Source organism: Coenobita brevimanus, chromosome 84, assembly GCF_032717465.1.
Source record: "Coenobita brevimanus isolate Jiangsu-jjx chromosome 84, ASM3271746v2, whole genome shotgun sequence".
In the NCBI taxonomy this organism is placed as follows: Eukaryota; Metazoa; Arthropoda; class Malacostraca; order Decapoda; family Coenobitidae; genus Coenobita; species Coenobita brevimanus.
The window spans coordinates 23,366,415-23,376,983 of NC_137037.1; positions in this window are offsets into that span (position 1 = coordinate 23,366,415).

The following is a 10,569-nucleotide window of genomic DNA, read 5'->3' on the forward strand; positions in this document are numbered from 1 at the left end:
ATAACCCGGGACCACAAACCTAGGACTGAAATTGCCCTCTCAAACCACTCCAGGGAGGCCCGACCGTGTTAATTCACGCCCCCAGAGCGACCAGTAGGGGGTAGAGATGGGCGATACCACTGATTTTTTGTCGATATGATACTGAGTATTTTCCAGTCTAATATCGAAGTATCGAGTACCGATACCGAATACTTCATTGTCCAGTTTCGGTTATTTCGAGTACTTTACAGGAAAATAATTTCCTATATACATTATACAGTCAGCAATCCTATACACAGGCCAGGGTGAAGCAACAGGTTTATTGAAGATATAATAGCCTACAGTAGCTCTCTCTCTCTCTCTCTCTCTCTCTCTCTCTCTCTCTCTCTCTCTCTCTCTCTCTCTCTCTCTCTCTCTCTCTTGGCCCCGTGGCAGAGTGCTAGAGTGTCTGACTGACAATATGATGGTCTCAGGTTCAATACCTGGGCGGAGCAGACATCTTCTGGACACAAGTGTTGTATCACAAGTTCGCCCCTGTTCACCTAGTAGTAATATAGGTACCTTGTTCAGTCAACTTTGTGAATCACTTACAAGGAGAGACTGAGTAAAAGAGAGACTTAAACTAATACTCAAAATTACAAGAAGGCCTCTACGAGATAATCCTCCACCCTCAGGGTTCCTGCAGGGATAATGGGAACCCCTCAGGGTGAAAACCATGCAGCAGATCTTCAACATATATTCTCTCTTAGATTCCCTCCAGCCCTTGTTTCATCTCCCCTCCCCCCGATTCATTTTGTTACTTCTGAAATCAATGGCATTTATATTAAGAAAGAAAATTAATAAGTAAATACTTTCTTGAAAACAATAAATAGTGTATTTCCTTGCAGTATAACAGCACAAACCAAATTTAAGTGTTTTCACTTGACACAGGCTTAATGCAGCAAATAGTGTATTTCCTTGAGGTATAACTGCAAACCAAATAATCTCCATGAAACACAGGTTATCTCATCTAAAGTACTTTGCATTTCTTCCTTAGGCCAATATAGCAAACATTAGTATTACACGACTCATTTTCAGTAAAAGACATTTATAATAACCCCTCTCACTCCCAATGACGATCATGTTAAAATTTTAATTACTAGACAGTAGACAGTGGACTGGACATGATAAAAAAACAAATGGGAATTCGAGTCTGCTAGTAAATAATTTTGCTTGCCAATGTAAATTACCGGTAGATTTTAATATATCATTAATAATGGGACATAATATACCTCTTAAAATAATTCTCATTATTCTCAGTATGAAAAATGTAATTAAATTTCTGCTACGAACGCTACTCGCCTCCTCCGATCCACCCAACTACCCGAGACCCCGCAATAATGGGATGCCTGACGTATGACGACCACAATACCAGGAGAAAGTGGAAAGGAGTAAAATAATTAGTCAAATTTAATAATTTTTAAAATTACTCACTGTACTCGACACTTCACGATTGGTATTGATATTTTCCATAAAAAGGTGATATTGAAAGTATCGATACTTTGGTATCGATACGTCCACCACTAGTGGGGGGGGGAGGGACCCACCTTGGGCCAGAATGCAAAGGTAATCTCAGTAAAGAGGAACAGACACCTAATGTTCCAAACTACCAGGGAAGGGATGTAACTGAGTACTAGCTAATCCTAGACGTCACCAGAAGGGTGAAAAAAAAAAAAAGCTAATACCGGTGAGGAAGCCCTATATATAAAGCCAGAGAAGAGCGCAACGAAATGCACGTCTGCACCCTTCGCAACCATGCATAAAAGTCCACAGAGAGGAAGAGTATAATGGAAATGAGGTGCCCGAGGAGCATGTGTGGAGTGACGTATATGAATCGAGTGAAAATAATGAAGTGCGAGGGATAACTGGAGTTATGCGGGAGATGGCTGAACGAATTGAACAGAGAATGTTGCGATGGTTTGGGCATATGGAAAGAATTGATGAAGAGTGATTGGTAAAAAAGATAACTGGATCAGATGTGAGAGGCGTAAGGTCGGGAGGAAGACCACGAATAGGATGTATGGACAGTGTGATGAGAGCGTTGGATGCGAGAGGGCTGTCTGTAGTGCAAGGAAGAGTAGCCGCACGTGTTAGGGATGACTGGAGAGAATTTGTGAATAAGTGGCGATGCGGCCCCGAGGAAATATTCTCCTGCATTTGGTATGATCAGCTAATCAGGTCAGGTGTGGGTAAGGGGATGGGTCCATTATGATGTGGCAGGGGTAAACCAGCTCTGTTGTTGGGCCTCGCTGCGGATGTCGCTGATTGCTCTGTGCAGTTGATCCTCGTGCGGTTGGGTGTAGTGAGGATCTGTCCCTTCTCCCCTTGGGGCTAAGTATGAGTAAGTGTGTGTGTGTGTGTGTGTGTGTGTGTGTGTGCATGGATGAGTAAATTGGGAGTGTTCTGTCCTGTCTCAGCTACCCCCGTTCTTTGGGAGAAGGCATCCTAGGTATATACAGATAGAGATAGACTGTCTGGACTACGTGTAAGCAAGACTGTTGGCCAGGGTTGGAACAATTACACTTAAAAAATTGGATTACATTTACAATTACTTTCTTTGTTTTAATATTAAAATTACATCACAAATACATTTGGGAATAGCAATTACATTCCAATCGCTAGTTATAATTACAATTATAGTTACAAATTTCCAAATCTGGAAAAAAAATCGGTATGGTTAAGTAAAATATAAATTTGGCATTGTAAGGTTGTCCTTTACTGTGGCACAAACTAATCTGAAAAAAAAAAAAAAAATCAAAATTTCATTTTTCTACAAGTTGGAGACGTAACTAAAGAGCCTGTAGTTTTTCAAATAATTCTCTAATGCAGTTAATAATATTGAACGAAAAAAATGACACCAAGTTGATATCTGTTCGCAGTGAAATAATTCCTGGCAATGCTGAAAACTCGCTCTGATGGAGAAGATGTAGCAGTACACTCTCTTGCAAGGTACTTCAGTGGATGCAAAGCTTGTGACACTTCTTTCTAGTATAGCATTGGATCACTGGAAAGTGGCAGAGTTCCTTCCTCTACATATTGCTTCAACAAAAGACTCACTGACACTGTGCTTCCCTCTGATCCCTGTTGATTTTGGAGATTTGATGAACATTTTGGTATAAAAGAGAACAGTCTGGGTCGTTTTGATTCCTGTAATCCCTCTGCTGGATCATCCTTGTCACACTTTTTATCCATTGTTGACCCCTCGTGAACCACCTCCAATTCTTCAAGTACTTCCTTGATATATGCCAGCACTTGGTCCTTCTGCTCTTGTAGTGAAAGCCAGTCCAGTTTGAACTTAGGGTAAAAAAATTCTGCCACTTGAACATCTCTTATTTCCAAGTATGGATCCAATCTTTTCTTCAGAGTCCAATAGCACTTTAGCCAGTTGTTCAGTGTTGTAATTTGGTATTATGAACTAGATTCTCCCTCAATCACTGGTCCAATAGCAGTTATGGTCATCTTCTTCTGTCCCTTCACAACTTCCAAGGCCTCGTAAAAGGGTTCGAGGACAATTACATGCTCCTTTAAGGCAGAAATTTCCACTGGCATAATTTTCTTACTCCTCTGCTTTCCCTGGGACAGAAGATCAATTGCATTATTCACCTCTACAGGGTTCTTGAGTATAGATTTCATCGTTTGAAGCTGTGAATTTTATCTTGTCACATTTTGTGTCTGGAGGACAATCCCTTTAGATTCAAGGTCTGGAGCAGCTACTGTTGATTTCCTCATTGAGTTGATCAAGGATGCAATTTTCTGAAGCGTTGATGATAGTGAATTTTTTACATTTGGGTACCCATATCTCACACACAGTTGCTGAGTATGTGCAAAACATCCCATTCTTTGAGGAAGGTAAGTCAGAACATCATCTAAGCAAATAACTTAATCAATGATGTTGGGATCACATGAATTTCCAGCCCCTCTATTCTTCCTGATCTCTGTAGAAACTTGGCAAGGAAATGTCAAATGCATTCACCATTAAGATGCATTATCAGCTATAACTTTCTTTAATTTCCCTTGAATACTGAACCGATTGACAGTTTACTCATAGGCAGATGCAATGTTAAATGCTGTGTGTTGGCCTTCTGAATTATCACACCCAAGGACACGAGACTTCAGTTCCCAGTCTCTGATAACATAGCTGATGGGAAGAGTGTGTGTGTAAGCTGTGAGAAATGTGTGTCTAGGAGAAAGTGTGAACGAACATGTCAGGCCTTCTCTCTATACGCCTTTTCATTCAATCCATCCTCTCCCAGGCAACCTGAGTAGGAGGAGTTCTCTGGTAACGTTGGCATCAGTGACTGGTAAAATATAGGGATTAGGGAGGAGCAAGGCTCTGGACTATAACCCTCTTCCACCACGAGATCCTGGGCCTCGGCATTTCCAATCGAAGAGGGACAAGGAGCTGGGCAAGATCCCATGAGAGAACAGGTGTTCAGGACAAAGTAAGGAGAACTGTCAAAACACGGCTTAGGTTGGTTAATCCCAGGGGATCTTAGCCCCCCCCGTTCCGACTAATTTATTACAAAACCCACCTCCAAAACCCAACAAATTTTCGACTTTTTTCTTTTCGTTTGGTGAGAAACAATGGAAAATTACCAAGAAAGTGCTCACCTGAGGTTAGAAATGGTCTAGACAGGTGACCCTTTGAACATCTGATAGTGTGTCTTTTGTAGCCATGCTGCTACTGTCGCGTTTTCTGTGGTAGGGTAACTATTGGAAACCACTGATAATACGTAGATATTTATTAATTTGATACAAATTTACATATAGTATAAAAATATATTGGTTTTCACACAAAAATATAGGCGATATAAGCGTTGTTCCATTCACGAACACAAGAAAATTGCTGAATTCTTGCGCAGTTGACTAACTCACTATGACTGCTGTTTCAACTTACATTCTACAGTATTTTTCAACTTACATTATACTTTTCCACTAACATTATACCAGTTTCCACCTTATATAACTTATATCTGCAGGCCTTACGATTATAGTGAGCGTCATATTATCGCATATTTACAGGCCTTATTATTATAATGAGCATCATATTATCGCATTTTTAAGGGCCTTACTAATATAGTGAGCCTAGTATTATCTCAATTACACACAGTATCAGTAATGTACTAAAATGTACTAAGGTGTGGTAGAGGAAGTTGTCCCACGTATACGTACCAAAAATCACACACGAAATTTGAAAAATGTGCGAATGATGGACCTTGCAATAGCAAAACGTACATCATACATCGTGGGGACTGAGCATGAAAAAAAGTTGTGATGTGCATCGTACGTCGTAGGTATGGGGCAGGTTAATCCCATAATGACAGCTTGGTACAGGGTTACCTTACCAGTGCCGCTTTTCTCCTCTTTCACAATTACAATTGATACAATTAACTTATCAATTAATTCATTACAATTACAATTATTTCATTTATATTTTCAATTAAAATTATAATTACAATGACTATATTTCTGTAATTAATTAATTTTCAATTAAATTACAATTACAATTACTCGAACCCTGCAGTATTGGCATATTTCCTTGGACTGTGGTGGACAACACTGTTCACAGACTGCAAAACCCTAGTTGGAGAAATGTGGCCTTTAATATGCTGGAGAGAACCTTTTTAAGATTCTTGTTGAACATTATTTTAGGACACGGGAGGACCTGGCAGTAGCGAAATAGTCTTGGATATCGCCAGCTGTGTGGTCAGTTTGATATGCTGCTGCCACCTGTTGCACCTCCTCCTCCCGTCACATTCACATAGGTGCTGACCTCGCACCCAGTCACAAGACTGGCTGGCAGAGGTTCTCATGGGCTTTAGTTCCAGTACATGACGATCCTAGGATTCCCTGTACAAAGGTAACGAGATAGGTGTTAAGATTAGTGGATGTGGTGAAGGAATGACTGGCAAACCATGAAACAAGCACGTCCTAAGAAGTAGACTCTAATGGAGGAGGGTTAGTAATCTTTTTTTCAATCATGATGATAGGCAGGAAGAATGATGGGGATGGAACGCATGGCAAGGTTGGCACTGTGATAAATAATGAGTGAAGACAATGGCGAAAGAATCGGCGTGTTGCCCAATGCTGTTGCCGAGAACAAATCGAGTTTGCCACCCCCAGATGAGAGGGATGAGGCGTTTGGAAAGGATGCAAGGTGAAGGCAATGGCCAGAAGAAAGACAATGGAAGGTGTACTGAAGATGCCCAGGGAGAAACTAAGTAAGAACTGGCTGGCAGATAACTTAGTGGGATCTTTACTATTATAGGCTAGTTGTTCTACGCTGAGAAGAGACAACCCTTAAACTTTTGAAAGCTGGCAGCTTATTGGTTGTCTGATTGCATTCCTTTTCAACGATCTAAATTATTTTTATTATATGGGTTACAATAACCGTTTGACGATAAGATTGCCCAAATGAAATTTTGGTCGTAAATCGAACAATAATTCTATCATTGAAGAATTGTGTCTGACTGCTTTGCTATAACCTCGTCGCATGCATTCGCGATGGGCATACACACACAAAGGTCACAACAATTTGCTCCTATTTCGCATAAAATGAGCGTTGATTCTTTTTCCTGTAATTAACGGCACCATTGACGTTACCGATTCCCATTGTAATCAGCTTTGTCGTTATTTATTCCGTGTGTGTGACTGGGGGGTAGGGGGAGTGGGTAATTATTCCTCTTGTCCCAGGACAGCAGGCAATTAAAGTAATGAAGGCTCCATCCATTTACCTAAACACATTTCACCCTTTCTACAACGCAATACAAATATTGTAATTACTATATACCCAGTCACTTCAGTATAGTGGCATAACAATAGTGTGATGAAATAAACAGGTAAGACATGAAAGCTCCACTCATTGGCGTAACACATTTCACTTTCTCCACAGCGTGATATGAACCATTATAGGTGCTGTAATGGAGTAAAAAGACAGATGTCCACGAGCTAAAAAGTATTTGCGATGGATGACATTGGTCCATAATCTCGTCGGGCAAGGAAACTTCCTAACACCACTTCCTCAGCTATTTATTTTTGGGTGTAGCTGGTTAATATCATTTTATACCATTACCGCCACTGATGACTATAGTCGGGGAGCACGACTCTGAGGTTCTCATTGTCATATCCTGACAACCTACCTGTCAATAGTGCGTCCGATTTCGTACTATATTATACACAAATCATATTATTATCTATCTATCTATCTATATACCAAGGCTGCTTCCCCCAAGGAAAGGGAGGTAGCCGAGACAGGACGACTCACTCTCCATTTACTCATCCATTCAAACACATTCATTCGCATCTTAGCCCCAAAGGGGAGAACGGACAGATCCTCACCGCATCACACCGCACAAGGGTCAACTGCGCAATGCAAGCAGTGACATCCACAGCAGGGCCCGACAGCAGAACTGGTTTACCCCTGCCACATCATAACAGACCCATCCCCTTACCCGCACCTGACCTGACTAGCTGATCAGACCAAATGCGGGAGAATATCCCCTCAGGGCTGCGTCATCACTTATTCATTCACAATTTCTCTCCATTTATTTCTGTCACGCACAGCCACTCTTCCTTGCTCAACAGACATCCCTCTTGCATCCAGCGCTCTCTTCACACTGTCCATCCATCCTATTCGTGGTCTTCCTCTCAGTCTTACACCTCTCACATCAGATCTAGTTATCTTTTTCACCAATCGCTCATTATCCATTCTCTCCATATGCCCAAACCATTGCAACACCCTCTGCTCAACTCTACCAGCCATCTCCCGAACAACTCCAGTTCTCCTTCGCACTTCATCATTTCGCACTCGATCCATACGCGTCACTCCACACATACTCCTCAGACATCTCATCTCCATTACATTCAAACTTTTCCTCTCTGCTACACCCATATTCCATGTTTCAGCCCCATATAACGCAGTCGGTACCACAACACCCTCATACAGCCTTCTCTTTACATCCATTCTAAGCGAACGACATTTAAACACTTTTTTCATTCCTCCCAGCACCTTTCCTACTTCATTAATTCTAAACTTCACTTCTGCATCTATTCTTCCATCCACAGCAACATGTGACCCTAGATATTTAAAACAATCTACCTCCTCAAGCAACTCACCATTCAAAACTATATTCATCCCCCTACCATCTATCAACCTCGTACACTTCATCACTTTACTCTTATTCTCATTTACTTTCAATTCCCTCCTTTCACACACCCTTCCAAACTCCTCTACCAACTGTCTCAATTTCTCCTCTGAATCAGTCACCAATGCAGTATCATCTGCAAACAGCAGTTGCTTCAGATTCCACTCTCCTCCATCAACATTTACCAGACTCAGACCACCTAAAACTCTTGCATTCCACCTCCCTTACAACACCATCCATGTAAATATTAAACAACCAAGGCGACATCACACATCCCTGTCGCAGCCCCACTCTCACGGGAAACCAATCACTCACAGCATTTCCCACTCTTACACACGCTCTACTATTTACATAAAAACTTTTCACCCCTTTTAGTAACCTACCATCAAGTCCATACAATCTTAAAACAGTCCACAAAGCCTCCCTATCAATTCTATCATACGCTTTCTCTAAATCCATAAATGCCCAAAACACATCCTTGCCTTTCGCTAAATACTTTTCACACACTTGTCTCACAGCAAACACCTGATCAACGCATCCCCTCCCTCTCCTAAAGCCACACTGCTCATCACTAATCACTCCCTCTGTACCCTCTCTAACTCTCATAATTAACACTCTACCATACACTTTACCTACAACACTCAACAGACTTATACCCCTAAAGCTAGTACATTCATACTTATCACCCTTGCCTTTATACAACGGGACCACACAAGCACTTGCCCAGTCAATTGGCACCATACCTTTCTCAAAGCACACATTCAATAATCTTACTAACCAGTCAACAATAGTCACTCCACCACCCTTCAGGCATTCCACAGCACACCCATCCATACCTGCAGCTTTCCCTGTTTTCATCTCCTTTACTGCCTTCTCCACTTCCTCCTTCGTGATCAAAGAATCATTCAACTCTCCCAACACATTTATTCCTTGCACCCTTCTATCTGCCACAATCTCAGCCACGTTTTCCTCCTCTACATTTAACAATCTTTCAAAATACTCTGCCCATCTCTTCCTTACTGCATCCATCTCAATTAACATCCTTCCATCCTCTGCTTTTACTCGTTCTTCCTTCCCAGACTCTCCCTTTCGCACCCTTTTCACCTCCTTCCAAAACATTTTCTTATTCTGTTGAAAATTCTCTGTCAGCCGCCTACCCCACCTCTCATCTGCTGCCACTTTAGCATCACGCACAGCCCTTCTCGCTCTATTCCTCTTTTCCTTATACCTTTCATATGACATCTCATCCTTCCTCTGCAGCCACACTTCATATGCACGTCTCTTCTCAGCCACAGCCATACTTACTTCCTCGCACCACCATTCACTTCCTTTTCTTACACCACCACCCACACGTCTCACACCACACACCTCTTCTGCATGCTCCACCACAGCACTCTTAAACAACTGCCATTCCTCCTCCACACTGCCATTTTCCCGATCTTTCACTGCGTTCCACTCATCTTTCAATTTCTCCTGATACTCTATCTTTTTCTCTCTTTTATCCAACTCACTCACTTTCAAAACCTCCCTGCCACACCTAACCCTCCTAGCTCTCACCCATCTCTTACCTACTCTTAACTTATACACTTATATATTATACACAAAAATTATTATGCACGAACATACACGAATCACACACGTATCATATTATACACAAATATTATTATGCACGAACATACACGAATCACAGGCGTATCATATTATACACGAAATCGGATTCACTGTTGACAGGTAGGTTGCCAGGATACGATGATGACAACCCCAGAGTTGTGCGCGTTTTGGTAGATGTGGCAACATTGTGATCGTTTGCATCGCAGCTTCAGGGATAGAAATGGGCTGGCAAACCCTGTTATTGTGATTATATCACAGTGTTTGAGATTCCCTGTCCATATAGGCTGCAGTGGTTGGTATGTAAAGTACGTTAGTGCATACTTGGATTACATCTATGTCAAATTTAGCTGCAGTACTCATAACAAATGTAATTTACATAATTAACCAATATTATTAATTTGGGTAAGATTGTCGGACACTGTTCAGGATAGGTGAAGCATGAGTGAAACAACGAAAATCATAAATCTTGTTAATATGCTAGTTAGCCAAGACATGATATACACACACATTAAAATTTAAAGATACACTATATTTTTCAAAAAATAACATACTTTACAGAATTAGTTATAAGTACTTGGCATGGAAGATGACAGAGTTCGAGAGGTTCGAACGAATTCCCCATTCCTTTTGAAGTTCGAGTAATGGATGATCGTGAAGGAAAATATTATTTCTGAATGATCACTAACATGAATTCATTGACTCATAGTATCAAAATGAAAAATGAGATCATGAAGCCCTTAATGCCCATTTTTAATTAAGAAGACCTCTTTCCTTTACGCTGGCACACACTTTCCGT